The sequence below is a fragment of the Schistocerca americana genome, chromosome 8 (assembly GCF_021461395.2).
Source record: "Schistocerca americana isolate TAMUIC-IGC-003095 chromosome 8, iqSchAmer2.1, whole genome shotgun sequence".
Classification (NCBI taxonomy): domain Eukaryota; kingdom Metazoa; phylum Arthropoda; class Insecta; order Orthoptera; family Acrididae; genus Schistocerca; species Schistocerca americana.
Genome location: NC_060126.1, coordinates 386761288 through 386778479, shown reverse-complemented (window position 1 = coordinate 386778479; position 17192 = coordinate 386761288). Strand labels below are relative to the sequence as shown.

Genomic DNA, 17192 nt, shown 5'->3' with positions numbered 1-17192 from the left:
CAGGATTAACATTGCACTCCACGAAGGTGGAGACATTCGAATGCACTGCCTAGCTAGGCGCCCGCAACTAACAAAATGCCGACCCTGCCAGGATTCGAACCTGGAATCTTCTGATCCGTAGTCAGACGCGTTATCCGTTGCGCCACAGGGCCACTGTTCGCGTTTTATCCTACGAGGCGGATGCACATCGCAAAGCAACGTGTTCTCCTTGGCTCGGCAATTGCATGTCATCCACTGACAACGGCGGCGCGGCCACTCTGGTCTTCCGCACTCTGCAGGGAGCTGCCACCAAGGAAGGCATCTCTCCTCCTGCTGCTCGGCCACGGAGCGCCTGCACAGCTTAGAGCTTGCCACACATCTGCCGTCGCTGTTGGACAGGTAACGGCATGCAAAGCGCATGTTTTTTTGCATTTTTTCGGTGATGACAAGCGGTTGACATGCTTGTAAGTGTAGCATATAAAACAAGAATCGTGTGAAGCATTCGTAGACAGGTGCTAAAGTCGTAGTATGGCCGCAGGTGACGGTCGTATGACGGGTGTGTAGCCACAACAGGTTGGCATCAAAGTGAATACCGCTAACTGTAAGCACTCTGCTGTAGCCCCAGTGGCGCAATTGGTTAGCGCACGGTACTTATAAGGCAGTAGCCGTGAGCAATGCCGGGGTTGTGAGTTCGAGCCTCACCTGGGGCATACTTTTATTTCGTAGCAGCTGACTATGGAAGCATCGGGACGCTAGATTTGAGATGTATCACGTACCTGAGAGACCATAAATGTGCGTGCACTGTAGTCAACGACTGCGTGTTCCTCGGTAGTATAGTGGTTAGTATCACCGCCTCTCACGCGGGAGACCGGGGTTCGATTCCCCGCCGGGCAGATGCGATTTTTATATCGCGAAGGTTGCACGTGTGGCCCGAAAAAGCATTACCGTTGTGATCAAGGAATGCAATTGCCAAAAAATCGTAAGAAAGTCTGCGCCTTAGGAAGTGTTTCTCGTATTCTGCACACGACGTCGTCGTTTCACAACTCACAGGGTTTGCTGTCGACGCTGAATCAGCGCACCCCAAGATTAATGATCGAGCTCGAAGCACCCAAGAAAAAGAATAAGTTTAGCAGAGCGTGGTTTCGATCCACGGACCTCTGGGTTATGGGCCCAGCACGCTTCCACTGCGCCACTCTGCTGTGCGGAGAGAGGCGCGCTCTTCGGTGCGTGATATGGGACACTTGGAAAAGCGTTTGTCCGCGTCGCGTACCGTTTAATTAACTGTGTAGCATCTCCCACCTTGACTTGTCTCGACTTTGCTCGACTGACGCTACGCTGACGCTTGCACGAAGCGATGTTTACCGCGATCGTCTCGAGATGCAGCTGCGAGATGCTCAGGATTAACATTGCACTCCACGAAGGTGGAGACATTCGAATGCACTGCCTAGCTAGGCGCCCGCAACTAACAAAATGCCGACCCTGCCAGGATTCGAACCTGGAATCTTCTGATCCGTAGTCAGACGCGTTATCCGTTGCGCCACAGGGCCACTGTTCGCGTTTTATCCTACGAGGCGGATGCACATCGCAAAGCAACGTGTTCTCCTTGGCTCGGCAATTGCATGTCATCCACTGACAACGGCGGCGCGGCCACTCTGGTCTTCCGCACTCTGCAGGGAGCTGCCACCAAGGAAGGCATCTCTCCTCCTGCTGCTCGGCCACGGAGCGCCTGCACAGCTTAGAGCTTGCCACACATCTGCCGTCGCTGTTGGACAGGTAACGGCATGCAAAGCGCATGTTTTTTTGCATTTTTTCGGTGATGACAAGCGGTTGACATGCTTGTAAGTGTAGCATATAAAACAAGAATCGTGTGAAGCATTCGTAGACAGGTGCTAAAGTCGTAGTATGGCCGCAGGTGACGGTCGTATGACGGGTGTGTAGCCACAACAGGTTGGCATCAAAGTGAATACCGCTAACTGTAAGCACTCTGCTGTAGCCCCAGTGGCGCAATTGGTTAGCGCACGGTACTTATAAGGCAGTAGCCGTGAGCAATGCCGGGTTTGTGAGTTCGAGCCTCACCTGGGGCATACTTTTATTTCGTAGCAGCTGACTATGGAAGCATCGGGACGCTAGATTTGAGATGTATCACGTACCTGAGAGACCATAAATGTGCGTGCACTGTAGTCAACGACTGCGTGTTCCTCGGTAGTATAGTGGTTAGTATCCCCGCCTGTCACGCGGGAGACCGGGGTTCGATTCCCCGCCGGGCAGATGCGGTTTTTATATCGCGAAGGTTGCACGTGTGGCCCGAAAAAGCATTACCGTTGTGATCAAGGAATGCAATTGCCAAAAAATCGTAAGAAAGTCTGCGCCTTAGGAAGTGTTTCTCGTATTCTGCACACGACGTCGTCGTTTCACAACTCACAGGGTTTGCTGTCGACGCTGAATCAGCGCACCCCAAGATTAATGATCGAGCTCGAAGCACCCAAGAAAAAGAATAAGTTTAGCAGAGCGTGGTTTCGATCCACGGACCTCTGGGTTATGGGCCCAGCACGCTTCCACTGCGCCACTCTGCTGTGCGGAGAGAGGTGCGCTCTTCGGTGCGTGATATGGGACACTTGGAAAAGCGTTTGTCCGCGTCGCGTACCGTTTAATTAACTGTGTAGCATCTCCCACCTTGACTTGTCTCGACTTTGCTCGACTGACGCTACGCTGACGCTTGCACGAAGCGATATTTACCGCGATCGTCTCGAGATGCAGCTGCGAGATGCTCAGGATTAACATTGCACTCCACGAAGGTGGAGACATTCGAATGCACTGCCTAGCTAGGCGCCCGCAACTAACAAAATGCCGACCCTGCCAGGATTCGAACCTGGAATCTTCTGATCCGTAGTCAGACGCGTTATCCGTTGCGCCACAGGGCCACTGTTCGCGTTTTATCCTACGAGGCGGATGCACATCGCAAAGCAACGTGTTCTCCTTGGCTCGGCAATTGCATGTCATCCACTGACAACGGCGGCGCGGCCACTCTGGTCTTCCGCACTCTGCAGGGAGCTGCCACCAAGGAAGGCATCTCTCCTCCTGCTGCTCGGCCACGGAGCGCCTGCACAGCTTAGAGCTTGCCACACATCTGCCGTCGCTGTTGGACAGGTAACGGCATGCAAAGCGCATGTTTTTTTGCATTTTTTCGGTGATGACAAGCGGTTGACATGCTTGTAAGTGTAGCATATAAAACAAGAATCGTGTGAAGCATTCGTAGACAGGTGCTAAAGTCGTAGTATGGCCGCAGGTGACGGTCGTATGACGGGTGTGTAGCCACAACAGGTTGGCATCAAAGTGAATACCGCTAACTGTAAGCACTCTGCTGTAGCCCCAGTGGCGCAATTGGTTAGCGCACGGTACTTATAAGGCAGTAGCCGTGAGCAATGCCGGGGTTGTGAGTTCGAGCCTCACCTGGGGCATACTTTTATTTCGTAGCAGCTGACTATGGAAGCATCGGGACGCTAGATTTGAGATGTATCACGTACCTGAGAGACCATAAATGTGCGTGCACTGTAGTCAACGACTGCGTGTTCCTCGGTAGTATAGTGGTTAGTATCACCGCCTCTCACGCGGGAGACCGGGGTTCGATTCCCCGCCGGGCAGATGCGATTTTTATATCGCGAAGGTTGCACGTGTGGCCCGAAAAAGCATTACCGTTGTGATCAAGGAATGCAATTGCCAAAAAATCGTAAGAAAGTCTGCGCCTTAGGAAGTGTTTCTCGTATTCTGCACACGACGTCGTCGTTTCACAACTCACAGGGTTTGCTGTCGACGCTGAATCAGCGCACCCCAAGATTAATGATCGAGCTCGAAGCACCCAAGAAAAAGAATAAGTTTAGCAGAGCGTGGTTTCGATCCACGGACCTCTGGGTTATGGGCCCAGCACGCTTCCACTGCGCCACTCTGCTGTGCGGAGAGAGGCGCGCTCTTCGGTGCGTGATATGGGACACTTGGAAAAGCGTTTGTCCGCGTCGCGTACCGTTTAATTAACTGTGTAGCATCTCCCACCTTGACTTGTCTCGACTTTGCTCGACTGACGCTACGCTGACGCTTGCACGAAGCGATGTTTACCGCGATCGTCTCGAGATGCAGCTGCGAGATGCTCAGGATTAACATTGCACTCCACGAAGGTGGAGACATTCGAATGCACTGCCTAGCTAGGCGCCCGCAACTAACAAAATGCCGACCCTGCCAGGATTCGAACCTGGAATCTTCTGATCCGTAGTCAGACGCGTTATCCGTTGCGCCACAGGGCCACTGTTCGCGTTTTATCCTACGAGGCGGATGCACATCGCAAAGCAACGTGTTCTCCTTGGCTCGGCAATTGCATGTCATCCACTGACAACGGCGGCGCGGCCACTCTGGTCTTCCGCACTCTGCAGGGAGCTGCCACCAAGGAAGGCATCTCTCCTCCTGCTGCTCGGCCACGGAGCGCCTGCACAGCTTAGAGCTTGCCACACATCTGCCGTCGCTGTTGGACAGGTAACGGCATGCAAAGCGCATGTTTTTTTGCATTTTTTCGGTGATGACAAGCGGTTGACATGCTTGTAAGTGTAGCATATAAAACAAGAATCGTGTGAAGCATTCGTAGACAGGTGCTAAAGTCGTAGTATGGCCGCAGGTGACGGTCGTATGACGGGTGTGTAGCCACAACAGGTTGGCATCAAAGTGAATACCGCTAACTGTAAGCACTCTGCTGTAGCCCCAGTGGCGCAATTGGTTAGCGCACGGTACTTATAAGGCAGTAGCCGTGAGCAATGCCGGGGTTGTGAGTTCGAGCCTCACCTGGGGCATACTTTTATTTCGTAGCAGCTGACTATGGAAGCATCGGGACGCTAGATTTGAGATGTATCACGTACCTGAGAGACCATAAATGTGCGTGCACTGTAGTCAACGACTGCGTGTTCCTCGGTAGTATAGTGGTTAGTATCCCCGCCTGTCACGCGGGAGACCGGGGTTCGATTCCCCGCCGGGCAGATGCGATTTTTATATCGCGAAGGTTGCACGTGTGGCCCGAAAAAGCATTACCGTTGTGATCAAGGAATGCAATTGCCAAAAAATCGTAAGAAAGTCTGCGCCTTAGGAAGTGTTTCTCGTATTCTGCACACGACGTCGTCGTTTCACAACTCACAGGGTTTGCTGTCGACGCTGAATCAGCGCACCCCAAGATTAATGATCGAGCTCGAAGCACCCAAGAAAAAGAATAAGTTTAGCAGAGCGTGGTTTCGATCCACGGACCTCTGGGTTATGGGCCCAGCACGCTTCCACTGCGCCACTCTGCTGTGCGGAGAGAGGTGCGCTCTTCGGTGCGTGATATGGGACACTTGGAAAAGCGTTTGTCCGCGTCGCGTACCGTTTAATTAACTGTGTAGCATCTCCCACCTTGACTTGTCTCGACTTTGCTCGACTGACGCTACGCTGACGCTTGCACGAAGCGATATTTACCGCGATCGTCTCGAGATGCAGCTGCGAGATGCTCAGGATTAACATTGCACTCCACGAAGGTGGAGACATTCGAATGCACTGCCTAGCTAGGCGCCCGCAACTAACAAAATGCCGACCCTGCCAGGATTCGAACCTGGAATCTCCTGATCCGTAGTCAGACGCGTTATCCGTTGCGCCACAGGGCCACTGTTCGCGTTTTATCCTACGAGGCGGATGCACATCGCAAAGCAACGTGTTCTCCTTGGCTCGGCAATTGCATGTCATCCACTGACAACGGCGGCGCGGCCACTCTGGTCTTCCGCACTCTGCAGGGAGCTGCCACCAAGGAAGGCATCTCTCCTCCTGCTGCTCGGCCACGGAGCGCCTGCACAGCTTAGAGCTTGCCACACATCTGCCGTCGCTGTTGGACAGGTAACGGCATGCAAAGCGCATGTTTTTTTGCATTTTTTCGGTGATGACAAGCGGTTGACATGCTTGTAAGTGTAGCATATAAAACAAGAATCGTGTGAAGCATTCGTAGACAGGTGCTAAAGTCGTAGTATGGCCGCAGGTGACGGTCGTATGACGGGTGTGTAGCCACAACAGGTTGGCATCAAAGTGAATACCGCTAACTGTAAGCACTCTGCTGTAGCCCTAGTGGCGCAATTGGTTAGCGCACGGTACTTATAAGGCAGTAGCCGTGAGCAATGCCGGGGTTGTGAGTTCGAGCCTCACCTGGGGCATACTTTTATTTCGTAGCAGCTGACTATGGAAGCATCGGGACGCTAGATTTGAGATGTATCACGTACCTGAGAGACCATAAATGTGCGTGCACTGTAGTCAACGACTGCGTGTTCCTCGGTAGTATAGTGGTTAGTATCCCCGCCTGTCACGCGGGAGACCGGGGTTCGATTCCCCGCCGGGCAGATGCGATTTTTATATCGCGAAGGTTGCACGTGTGGCCCGAAAAAGCATTACCGTTGTGATCAAGGAATGCAATTGCCAAAAAATCGTAAGAAAGTCTGCGCCTTAGGAAGTGTTTCTCGTATTCTGCACACGACGTCGTCGTTTCACAACTCACAGGGTTTGCTGTCGACGCTGAATCAGCGCACCCCAAGATTAATGATCGAGCTCGAAGCACCCAAGAAAAAGAATAAGTTTAGCAGAGCGTGGTTTCGATCCACGGACCTCTGGGTTATGGGCCCAGCACGCTTCCACTGCGCCACTCTGCTGTGCGGAGAGAGGCGCGCTCTTCGGTGCGTGATATGGGACACTTGGAAAAGCGTTTGTCCGCGTCGCGTACCGTTTAATTAACTGTGTAGCATCTCCCAGCTTGACTTGTCTCGACTTTGCTCGACTGACGCTACGCTGACGCTTGCACGAAGCGATATTTACCGCGATCGTCTCGAGATGCAGCTGCGAGATGCTCAGGATTAACATTGCACTCCACGAAGGTGGAGACATTCGAATGCACTGCCTAGCTAGGCGCCCGCAACTAACAAAATGCCGACCCTGCCAGGATTCGAACCTGGAATCTTCTGATCCGTAGTCAGACGCGTTATCCGTTGCGCCACAGGGCCACTGTTCGCGTTTTATCCTACGAGGCGGATGCACATCGCAAAGCAACGTGTTCTCCTTGGCTCGGCAATTGCATGTCATCCACTGACAACGGCGGCGCGGCCACTCTGGTCTTCCGCACTCTGCAGGGAGCTGCCACCAAGGAAGGCATCTCTCCTCCTGCTGCTCGGCCACGGAGCGCCTGCACAGCTTAGAGCTTGCCACACATCTGCCGTCGCTGTTGGACAGGTAACGGCATGCAAAGCGCATGTTTTTTTGCATTTTTTCGGTGATGACAAGCGGTTGACATGCTTGTAAGTGTAGCATATAAAACAAGAATCGTGTGAAGCATTCGTAGACAGGTGCTAAAGTCGTAGTATGGCCGCAGGTGACGGTCGTATGACGGGTGTGTAGCCACAACAGGTTGGCATCAAAGTGAATACCGCTAACTGTAAGCACTCTGCTGTAGCCCCAGTGGCGCAATTGGTTAGCGCACGGTACTTATAAGGCAGTAGCCGTGAGCAATGCCGGGGTTGTGAGTTCGAGCCTCACCTGGGGCATACTTTTATTTCGTAGCAGCTGACTATGGAAGCATCGGGACGCTAGATTTGAGATGTATCACGTACCTGAGAGACCATAAATGTGCGTGCACTGTAGTCAACGACTGCGTGTTCCTCGGTAGTATAGTGGTTAGTATCACCGCCTCTCACGCGGGAGACCGGGGTTCGATTCCCCGCCGGGCAGATGCGATTTTTATATCGCGAAGGTTGCACGTGTGGCCCGAAAAAGCATTACCGTTGTGATCAAGGAATGCAATTGCCAAAAAATCGTAAGAAAGTCTGCGCCTTAGGAAGTGTTTCTCGTATTCTGCACACGACGTCGTCGTTTCACAACTCACAGGGTTTGCTGTCGACGCTGAATCAGCGCACCCCAAGATTAATGATCGAGCTCGAAGCACCCAAGAAAAAGAATAAGTTTAGCAGAGCGTGGTTTCGATCCACGGACCTCTGGGTTATGGGCCCAGCACGCTTCCACTGCGCCACTCTGCTGTGCGGAGAGAGGCGCGCTCTTCGGTGCGTGATATGGGACACTTGGAAAAGCGTTTGTCCGCGTCGCGTACCGTTTAATTAACTGTGTAGCATCTCCCACCTTGACTTGTCTCGACTTTGCTCGACTGACGCTACGCTGACGCTTGCACGAAGCGATATTTACCGCGATCGTCTCGAGATGCAGCTGCGAGATGCTCAGGATTAACATTGCACTCCACGAAGGTGGAGACATTCGAATGCACTGCCTAGCTAGGCGCCCGCAACTAACAAAATGCCGACCCTGCCAGGATTCGAACCTGGAATCTTCTGATCCGTAGTCAGACGCGTTATCCGTTGCGCCACAGGGCCACTGTTCGCGTTTTATCCTACGAGGCGGATGCACATCGCAAAGCAACGTGTTCTCCTTGGCTCGGCAATTGCATGTCATCCACTGACAACGGCGGCGCGGCCACTCTGGTCTTCCGCACTCTGCAGGGAGCTGCCACCAAGGAAGGCATCTCTCCTCCTGCTGCTCGGCCACGGAGCGCCTGCACAGCTTAGAGCTTGCCACACATCTGCCGTCGCTGTTGGACAGGTAACGGCATGCAAAGCGCATGTTTTTTTGCATTTTTTCGGTGATGACAAGCGGTTGACATGCTTGTAAGTGTAGCATATAAAACAAGAATCGTGTGAAGCATTCGTAGACAGGTGCTAAAGTCGTAGTATGGCCGCAGGTGACGGTCGTATGACGGGTGTGTAGCCACAACAGGTTGGCATCAAAGTGAATACCGCTAACTGTAAGCACTCTGCTGTAGCCCCAGTGGCGCAATTGGTTAGCGCACGGTACTTATAAGGCAGTAGCCGTGAGCAATGCCGGGGTTGTGAGTTCGAGCCTCACCTGGGGCATACTTTTATTTCGTAGCAGCTGACTATGGAAGCATCGGGACGCTAGATTTGAGATGTATCACGTACCTGAGAGACCATAAATGTGCGTGCACTGTAGTCAACGACTGCGTGTTCCTCGGTAGTATAGTGGTTAGTATCCCCGCCTGTCACGCGGGAGACCGGGGTTCGATTCCCCGCCGGGCAGATGCGATTTTTATATCGCGAAGGTTGCACGTGTGGCCCGAAAAAGCATTACCGTTGTGATCAAGGAATGCAATTGCCAAAAAATCGTAAGAAAGTCTGCGCCTTAGGAAGTGTTTCTCGTATTCTGCACACGACGTCGTCGTTTCACAACTCACAGGGTTTGCTGTCGACGCTGAATCAGCGCACCCCAAGATTAATGATCGAGCTCGAAGCACCCAAGAAAAAGAATAAGTTTAGCAGAGCGTGGTTTCGATCCACGGACCTCTGGGTTATGGGCCCAGCACGCTTCCACTGCGCCACTCTGCTGTGCGGAGAGAGGTGCGCTCTTCGGTGCGTGATATGGGACACTTGGAAAAGCGTTTGTCCGCGTCGCGTACCGTTTAATTAACTGTGTAGCATCTCCCACCTTGACTTGTCTCGACTTTGCTCGACTGACGCTACGCTGACGCTTGCACGAAGCGATATTTACCGCGATCGTCTCGAGATGCAGCTGCGAGATGCTCAGGATTAACATTGCACTCCACGAAGGTGGAGACATTCGAATGCACTGCCTAGCTAGGCGCCCGCAACTAACAAAATGCCGACCCTGCCAGGATTCGAACCTGGAATCTCCTGATCCGTAGTCAGACGCGTTATCCGTTGCGCCACAGGGCCACTGTTCGCGTTTTATCCTACGAGGCGGATGCACATCGCAAAGCAACGTGTTCTCCTTGGCTCGGCAATTGCATGTCATCCACTGACAACGGCGGCGCGGCCACTCTGGTCTTCCGCACTCTGCAGGGAGCTGCCACCAAGGAAGGCATCTCTCCTCCTGCTGCTCGGCCACGGAGCGCCTGCACAGCTTAGAGCTTGCCACACATCTGCCGTCGCTGTTGGACAGGTAACGGCATGCAAAGCGCATGTTTTTTTGCATTTTTTCGGTGATGACAAGCGGTTGACATGCTTGTAAGTGTAGCATATAAAACAAGAATCGTGTGAAGCATTCGTAGACAGGTGCTAAAGTCGTAGTATGGCCGCAGGTGACGGTCGTATGACGGGTGTGTAGCCACAACAGGTTGGCATCAAAGTGAATACCGCTAACTGTAAGCACTCTGCTGTAGCCCTAGTGGCGCAATTGGTTAGCGCACGGTACTTATAAGGCAGTAGCCGTGAGCAATGCCGGGGTTGTGAGTTCGAGCCTCACCTGGGGCATACTTTTATTTCGTAGCAGCTGACTATGGAAGCATCGGGACGCTAGATTTGAGATGTATCACGTACCTGAGAGACCATAAATGTGCGTGCACTGTAGTCAACGACTGCGTGTTCCTCGGTAGTATAGTGGTTAGTATCCCCGCCTGTCACGCGGGAGACCGGGGTTCGATTCCCCGCCGGGCAGATGCGATTTTTATATCGCGAAGGTTGCACGTGTGGCCCGAAAAAGCATTACCGTTGTGATCAAGGAATGCAATTGCCAAAAAATCGTAAGAAAGTCTGCGCCTTAGGAAGTGTTTCTCGTATTCTGCACACGACGTCGTCGTTTCACAACTCACAGGGTTTGCTGTCGACGCTGAATCAGCGCACCCCAAGATTAATGATCGAGCTCGAAGCACCCAAGAAAAAGAATAAGTTTAGCAGAGCGTGGTTTCGATCCACGGACCTCTGGGTTATGGGCCCAGCACGCTTCCACTGCGCCACTCTGCTGTGCGGAGAGAGGCGCGCTCTTCGGTGCGTGATATGGGACACTTGGAAAAGCGTTTGTCCGCGTCGCGTACCGTTTAATTAACTGTGTAGCATCTCCCACCTTGACTTGTCTCGACTTTGCTCGACTGACGCTACGCTGACGCTTGCACGAAGCGATATTTACCGCGATCGTCTCGAGATGCAGCTGCGAGATGCTCAGGATTAACATTGCACTCCACGAAGGTGGAGACATTCGAATGCACTGCCCAGCTAGGCGCCCGCAACTAACAAAATGCCGACCCTGCCAGGATTCGAACCTGGAATCTTCTGATCCGTAGTCAGACGCGTTATCCGTTGCGCCACAGGGCCACTGTTCGCGTTTTATCCTACGAGGCGGATGCACATCGCAAAGCAACGTGTTCTCCTTGGCTCGGCAATTGCATGTCATCCACTGACAACGGCGGCGCGGCCACTCTGGTCTTCCGCACTCTGCAGGGAGCTGCCACCAAGGAAGGCATCTCTCCTCCTGCTGCTCGGCCACGGAGCGCCTGCACAGCTTAGAGCTTGCCACACATCTGCCGTCGCTGTTGGACAGGTAACGGCATGCAAAGCGCATGTTTTTTTGCATTTTTTCGGTGATGACAAGCGGTTGACATGCTTGTAAGTGTAGCATATAAAACAAGAATCGTGTGAAGCATTCGTAGACAGGTGCTAAAGTCGTAGTATGGCCGCAGGTGACGGTCGTATGACGGGTGTGTAGCCACAACAGGTTGGCATCAAAGTGAATACCGCTAACTGTAAGCACTCTGCTGTAGCCCCAGTGGCGCAATTGGTTAGCGCACGGTACTTATAAGGCAGTAGCCGTGAGCAATGCCGGGGTTGTGAGTTCGAGCCTCACCTGGGGCATACTTTTATTTCGTAGCAGCTGACTATGGAAGCATCGGGACGCTAGATTTGAGATGTATCACGTACCTGAGAGACCATAAATGTGCGTGCACTGTAGTCAACGACTGCGTGTTCCTCGGTAGTATAGTGGTTAGTATCCCCGCCTGTCACGCGGGAGACCGGGGTTCGATTCCCCGCCGGGCAGATGCGATTTTTATATCGCGAAGGTTGCACGTGTGGCCCGAAAAAGCATTACCGTTGTGATCAAGGAATGCAATTGCCAAAAAATCGTAAGAAAGTCTGCGCCTTAGGAAGTGTTTCTCGTATTCTGCACACGACGTCGTCGTTTCACAACTCACAGGGTTTGCTGTCGACGCTGAATCAGCGCACCCCAAGATTAATGATCGAGCTCGAAGCACCCAAGAAAAAGAATAAGTTTAGCAGAGCGTGGTTTCGATCCACGGACCTCTGGGTTATGGGCCCAGCACGCTTCCACTGCGCCACTCTGCTGTGCGGAGAGAGGCGCGCTCTTCGGTGCGTGATATGGGACACTTGGAAAAGCGTTTGTCCGCGTCGCGTACCGTTTAATTAACTGTGTAGCATCTCCCACCTTGACTTGTCTCGACTTTGCTCGACTGACGCTACGCTGACGCTTGCACGAAGCGATATTTACCGCGATCGTCTCGAGATGCAGCTGCGAGATGCTCAGGATTAACATTGCACTCCACGAAGGTGGAGACATTCGAATGCACTGCCTAGCTAGGCGCCCGCAACTAACAAAATGCCGACCCTGCCAGGATTCGAACCTGGAATCTTCTGATCCGTAGTCAGACGCGTTATCCGTTGCGCCACAGGGCCACTGTTCGCGTTTTATCCTACGAGGCGGATGCACATCGCAAAGCAACGTGTTCTCCTTGGCTCGGCAATTGCATGTCATCCACTGACAACGGCGGCGCGGCCACTCTGGTCTTCCGCACTCTGCAGGGAGCTGCCACCAAGGAAGGCATCTCTCCTCCTGCTGCTCGGCCACGGAGCGCCTGCACAGCTTAGAGCTTGCCACACATCTGCCGTCGCTGTTGGACAGGTAACGGCATGCAAAGCGCATGTTTTTTTGCATTTTTTCGGTGATGACAAGCGGTTGACATGCTTGTAAGTGTAGCATATAAAACAAGAATCGTGTGAAGCATTCGTAGACAGGTGCTAAAGTCGTAGTATGGCCGCAGGTGACGGTCGTATGACGGGTGTGTAGCCACAACAGGTTGGCATCAAAGTGAATGCCGCTAACTGTAAGCACTCTGCTGTAGCCCCAGTGGCGCAATTGGTTAGCGCACGGTACTTATAAGGCAGTAGCCGTGAGCAATGCCGGGGTTGTGAGTTCGAGCCTCACCTGGGGCATACTTTTATATACGCCGGTCGGCCGCGCGCCAGCCAACACCTCGGTGCCTGGCGTGCTGTGTTTACCTCGTGCGACTGGGCCGGCGGCACCTCGCGTGTCGTCTGCTCCCTCTTCCTTGTTGCTTTCTTTCTTTGTATTGAACTGTAAGTAATGGATATCGTTTACGATGAAAGTGAAGAGCGACAGAATAATATTCAGTGCGAGTTTGATCGTTCCGTAGAAAAACCTTCGGCTTTCGAGATCCATCGTTGGTTACTTGAGGACTTGATGTTGTCTACTACTGATGTGCTCGGTATTCAGTTCGATACGTTTTTAAATTCTGTGTTCTTGAAACTGAAATCTCCCGATCTGTGTGATGCTGTTGTCTCTGTTAATGACGGTGTTCGTAGATTTCGACACCTTAACGGAAATATTAGTAATGTCACTGTGTCTCATGCTGGTTTTGGTCTTCGACAAATCCGCATATTTAACCTCCCGTTTGAAATTCGCAACGACACTATTTCTCGTCACTTGCGGCCTTATGGCACTGTTCTATCTGTAGTGAAAGAGAAATGGTCGTCTGCGTACATATTTCAAGTCGAGAACGGTGTGCGCAGTGTTAAGATGGTGGTCAGGCAGCATATTCCGTCTTTTATTTTGGTAAACGGCCACCGTGCGTTTGTCACGTACAGTGGCCAGCCACAGACTTGTTCATTTTGTAACGGTGTCGGACATTATCGGCAGGATTGTCCGAAGCGCAAACGGCCTGTTCAGCTACCACTTGAGGCCAATTTGCAAGGAGCTAGTTTTGCTTCCGTCGCCGCTACGGTCTTGGGTTCCGCCCCCCCCGCGCCCGCGCGGCGTGCGGCAGATGTTAATCTTGCTGCCGCCGCGGAAGCGATGGATGTGTCTGCTGATGCTACTGTCTCTGATCTTGCGACTACCGGCCAGGAATCTTTGTCCGCGGCTTCGGAAAACGTGCCTGCTGCTCTTCAACCGGTTGTGGGTGCTGTTGTGTCGGAGGCTGTCTCTGACTCCGTGCCGCAATCGGTAACCCATGTTGTTCCGTGCCCTATTTCGGACCCTGTTGCACCTATTGTGTCGCAGTTGGCACCCTCTCCTTCTGTGCCTGCACCCGTCGTTGTACCCTCTGATGTTTCTGGGCCTAATCCTGTTGCGGAATCACGCCATGTTTTTGTGGAACCGAAACCGCAACGGGATGAAGCTCGTTCTCGGAGTTCCAGTAGGCAACGCTTCCGCAGTGTCAGTAGCTCCCCTTCTTACGACGGGGGTTACACGCGGCGTGACCGTAGTCCGTCCCCGGTAGGGCGCTCCCCCGCCTCTTCTTGGGCGTCGCAACGCCGTGCCGCGCGGCGCGACCTCGACGTGGAGCTGCGGCCGCCTCAGGCTTCCGGCTCCGGGCGTCAGCCGCCGCGCAAACAGCAACAACAACAGTCGCCGCGGGCCTCCTCTCGCCACGCGCAGTCAGCTGATCTGAGCGATGCGGCGCAGCAACGTGACGTTGCTGTTCGCCATCTGCGGACTGTGTTAAGTCAACCAGCCTCTGTAGACGTGCCTGTTTTAGCGCCCGACACTGTCTCGGCTGTGACTGCGGCACCTATGTCGACGAAACGGAAGGCTGAGGATGTCCACCGACGTCGCGCTGGTCCTTCTATCCACGACCGCGTGTCGGTGCCTGCCTCCGACGTGCAGATGCCCGTCAGGGATCCTGTGTCGGTCGCTTCTGCCGTGCCAGCTACTGCCACCCTGCCACCCCTCTCCCCCTTCGAGCCTTCGGAGTGGGCGGAGGATGTTGTGGAGGGTGCGGAGACATAGTGTGTGTCCTGTGTGCCCCCTCCTCTGTCGTGCACCTGCACATTCCGTGTTTTCTGTGTGTTTTTACTTTTGTGTGTCTTTTAACTGTGTGAGTCTATGACTTACGATTTTAGCCAGTGGAATGTTGTCACTATTAATCTTAACAAGTTGTGCCACCCGTGCAAATTACTGGCTTTTAAGGCCTTTTTACGTGATCACCACTGCCATGTTGTCTTTTTACAAGAGGTGACGCGCGATGCACTTGTCTTTTTACACGATTTTAGTGACTTTATTGTTGTTGACAATGTTTTACCGGATTCCAATGCAGGAACTGCCATTTTAGTCCGTTCTGACCTTGCTATTTCCGACGTTGCTATTTTACCCAATGGTCGTGCTGTTAGTTGCACTATACTGGGCGTTGTCTTTGTTAACGTTTATGCCCCGTCTGGGAACGATAAGCCGGCGAGGGCTGTTTTTTATGGGCAGGAATTGTGTGCACTGCTACACCGGAATGTGGATGCTTTAGTTGTCGGCGGCGATTTTAATTGCGTTTTAGATGTTGTCGATCAGGTGCCTCGTCCTAACATTTGTCGCGAGCTCGGCGACTTGATTCGCAGTTTTCGGCTCGTTGATACGTGGCGTGTTTTAAACCCTGATGTTACCCACTATACTCATTTTTATCCCACGGGGCACAGCCGCCTGGACAGAATTTACATTTCTGCCTCGCTTTCTGCCCGTATTTGCCGCACGGAAATGTTTCCCGTGCTGTTTTCTGATCATTCCGGTTACCTTTGTCAGCTTTTATTGCCTCGTTTTTGTGTTCCCAGACGACAGAATCTGTGGAAATTTAATTGTGCTTTATTGACCGACGACCATTTTGTCCGGTGTTTTACCAATCTGTGGCATAAATTACTCGGGACTCGGCGAGGTGACTGTAGTGTGCTGGAGTGGTGGGTCGGGGAGGCCAAGCCAGTGATAAGGCAGTTTTTAATTGATTTTAGCCGCGAGGCGGCTCGTTGGCGTCGCGCTACGGCCCGCTTCCATCAGGCGTGTTTACAAGACCTCGCGCTGCGCGTGACGTCACAGCCTGCCTTGCTGCCCGCCTTTAAGCAATTTCAGCTTAAGCTTCTCGCTGATTTGCGTGCTGTCAGTAATGGTGTCGTCGTGCGCAGCCAGCCTGCGGGGGTTGTGGCTGGCGAACCTTTGTCGCTTTACCATCTGACCAGGGAACGACGGAGGCGTGCCCGTCTGCACATCAGTACCTGGAAAAAGTGCGACGGTGGACGGACTACTGTCCAGTCCGACATTGAGCGGGATATTTTTAATCATTTTAGTTCCCTTTTCCGTGCGCTGGATGTTGACTGTGATGCGCTGCGGGATTTTTTACAAGTTATACCTCATGTTTTAACTCGTGCGGATAGGACGCATTTAAATGCTGCTTATGTACCTGACGACCTGTCCGACGCTATCCGACGAAGCCCTAAGTGTAAATCGCCTGGTCCCGACGGCATTCCTTCTGAATTTTATTTGAAGTTTTATGATCTTTTTCGTGATGTTTTTGTGGCTCTTTTAAATGAAATACGGGATGGTGCTGTTATCCCTGCTGCGTTTGAGGAGGGGGTAGTGACCTTAGTACCTAAATCGAATGCGACGCCCTGTATTGACGCTGTTCGGCCGATCACCTTACTTAACGCCGATTTTAAGATTGTGACGCGCTGTGTGGTTCAACGTCTTAAAGTTGTTTTACCGTCGGTTCTCAGTGACAGTCAATCATGTGCGGTGCCGGGTCGAAACATTTTTGACGCCGTTCTCGCATATCGCGACTGTATCGGCTTTGTTAAAAGTGCGCGCCTGCCGACTGCTGCCATCTTATTGATTGACTTCAAAAATGCTTTCGACCGCATTAGCCATGTATACCTCCGCCAGGTTCTTGTGCGGATGGGATTCGGCCTTAAGTTTACGACTGTGGTAAAGCATCTTTTACAGAATGCGACGTCACGAGTTAGTGTCAACGGCCGCTTGACGCCGGCTTTCCGTGTTGAGCGCTCGGTGCGGCAGGGGTGTCCCCTTTCGATGGCCCTTTTTTCTGTAGCCTTAGATCCGTTGCTGCGGATTATCGGCCGCGAATGCCGCGGCATTCAGGTCGGGGCGGATCGCCTCGTTTGTAAGGCATACGCCGACGACCTTGGTGTTTTCCTTGGCCATTCCGATGACGTTGACACTTTATATGGCGCACTGCAACGCTTTGAAAAAGCCACGGGTGCCATTGTCAACCCTGCTAAGACTGTTTGTTTGCCTCTTACACCCCGCGCAAGGTCCTTACAGCGGAACTGGTTCTGCGT

The 17192-nt window shown here is 52.8% G+C and overlaps 26 non-coding genes across 26 annotated transcripts; 16 read left to right on the top strand and 10 right to left on the bottom strand.

The window, feature by feature from the left end:
* Positions 1-79: 79 nt before the first annotated feature.
* Positions 80-152, bottom strand: Trnar-acg. The gene has a single exon. It is a non-coding gene; the product is annotated as a tRNA-Arg (tRNA).
* A 445-nt stretch (positions 153-597) lies between these two features.
* Positions 598-689, top strand: Trnai-uau. Its single transcript is given in 2 exon segments — positions 598-635; positions 654-689. It is a non-coding gene; the product is annotated as a tRNA-Ile (tRNA).
* A 764-nt stretch (positions 690-1453) lies between these two features.
* Positions 1454-1526, bottom strand: Trnar-acg. Its single transcript has one exon. It is a non-coding gene; the product is annotated as a tRNA-Arg (tRNA).
* A 445-nt stretch (positions 1527-1971) lies between these two features.
* Trnai-uau lies at positions 1972-2063 on the top strand. Its single transcript is given in 2 exon segments — positions 1972-2009; positions 2028-2063. It is a non-coding gene; the product is annotated as a tRNA-Ile (tRNA).
* A 112-nt stretch (positions 2064-2175) lies between these two features.
* Positions 2176-2247, top strand: Trnad-guc. The gene has a single exon. It is a non-coding gene; the product is annotated as a tRNA-Asp (tRNA).
* Positions 2248-2827: 580 nt separating this feature from the next.
* On the bottom strand, positions 2828-2900 carry Trnar-acg. The gene has a single exon. It is a non-coding gene; the product is annotated as a tRNA-Arg (tRNA).
* A 445-nt stretch (positions 2901-3345) lies between these two features.
* Trnai-uau lies at positions 3346-3437 on the top strand. The gene is given in 2 exon segments: positions 3346-3383; positions 3402-3437. It is a non-coding gene; the product is annotated as a tRNA-Ile (tRNA).
* A 764-nt stretch (positions 3438-4201) lies between these two features.
* Positions 4202-4274, bottom strand: Trnar-acg. Its single transcript has one exon. It is a non-coding gene; the product is annotated as a tRNA-Arg (tRNA).
* A 445-nt stretch (positions 4275-4719) lies between these two features.
* Positions 4720-4811, top strand: Trnai-uau. Its single transcript is given in 2 exon segments — positions 4720-4757; positions 4776-4811. It is a non-coding gene; the product is annotated as a tRNA-Ile (tRNA).
* A 112-nt stretch (positions 4812-4923) lies between these two features.
* Positions 4924-4995, top strand: Trnad-guc. Its single transcript has one exon. It is a non-coding gene; the product is annotated as a tRNA-Asp (tRNA).
* A 580-nt stretch (positions 4996-5575) lies between these two features.
* Positions 5576-5648, bottom strand: Trnar-acg. Its single transcript has one exon. It is a non-coding gene; the product is annotated as a tRNA-Arg (tRNA).
* Positions 5649-6093: 445 nt separating this feature from the next.
* On the top strand, positions 6094-6185 carry Trnai-uau. The gene is given in 2 exon segments: positions 6094-6131; positions 6150-6185. It is a non-coding gene; the product is annotated as a tRNA-Ile (tRNA).
* Positions 6186-6297: 112 nt separating this feature from the next.
* On the top strand, positions 6298-6369 carry Trnad-guc. The gene has a single exon. It is a non-coding gene; the product is annotated as a tRNA-Asp (tRNA).
* A 580-nt stretch (positions 6370-6949) lies between these two features.
* On the bottom strand, positions 6950-7022 carry Trnar-acg. The gene has a single exon. It is a non-coding gene; the product is annotated as a tRNA-Arg (tRNA).
* A 445-nt stretch (positions 7023-7467) lies between these two features.
* On the top strand, positions 7468-7559 carry Trnai-uau. The gene is given in 2 exon segments: positions 7468-7505; positions 7524-7559. It is a non-coding gene; the product is annotated as a tRNA-Ile (tRNA).
* A 764-nt stretch (positions 7560-8323) lies between these two features.
* Trnar-acg lies at positions 8324-8396 on the bottom strand. Its single transcript has one exon. It is a non-coding gene; the product is annotated as a tRNA-Arg (tRNA).
* A 445-nt stretch (positions 8397-8841) lies between these two features.
* On the top strand, positions 8842-8933 carry Trnai-uau. The gene is given in 2 exon segments: positions 8842-8879; positions 8898-8933. It is a non-coding gene; the product is annotated as a tRNA-Ile (tRNA).
* A 112-nt stretch (positions 8934-9045) lies between these two features.
* Positions 9046-9117, top strand: Trnad-guc. Its single transcript has one exon. It is a non-coding gene; the product is annotated as a tRNA-Asp (tRNA).
* A 580-nt stretch (positions 9118-9697) lies between these two features.
* On the bottom strand, positions 9698-9770 carry Trnar-acg. Its single transcript has one exon. It is a non-coding gene; the product is annotated as a tRNA-Arg (tRNA).
* Positions 9771-10215: 445 nt separating this feature from the next.
* Positions 10216-10307, top strand: Trnai-uau. Its single transcript is given in 2 exon segments — positions 10216-10253; positions 10272-10307. It is a non-coding gene; the product is annotated as a tRNA-Ile (tRNA).
* Positions 10308-10419: 112 nt separating this feature from the next.
* On the top strand, positions 10420-10491 carry Trnad-guc. The gene has a single exon. It is a non-coding gene; the product is annotated as a tRNA-Asp (tRNA).
* A 580-nt stretch (positions 10492-11071) lies between these two features.
* On the bottom strand, positions 11072-11144 carry Trnar-acg. Its single transcript has one exon. It is a non-coding gene; the product is annotated as a tRNA-Arg (tRNA).
* A 445-nt stretch (positions 11145-11589) lies between these two features.
* Positions 11590-11681, top strand: Trnai-uau. Its single transcript is given in 2 exon segments — positions 11590-11627; positions 11646-11681. It is a non-coding gene; the product is annotated as a tRNA-Ile (tRNA).
* A 112-nt stretch (positions 11682-11793) lies between these two features.
* On the top strand, positions 11794-11865 carry Trnad-guc. Its single transcript has one exon. It is a non-coding gene; the product is annotated as a tRNA-Asp (tRNA).
* Positions 11866-12445: 580 nt separating this feature from the next.
* On the bottom strand, positions 12446-12518 carry Trnar-acg. The gene has a single exon. It is a non-coding gene; the product is annotated as a tRNA-Arg (tRNA).
* Positions 12519-12963: 445 nt separating this feature from the next.
* On the top strand, positions 12964-13055 carry Trnai-uau. The gene is given in 2 exon segments: positions 12964-13001; positions 13020-13055. It is a non-coding gene; the product is annotated as a tRNA-Ile (tRNA).
* Positions 13056-17192: the final 4137 nt, after the last annotated feature.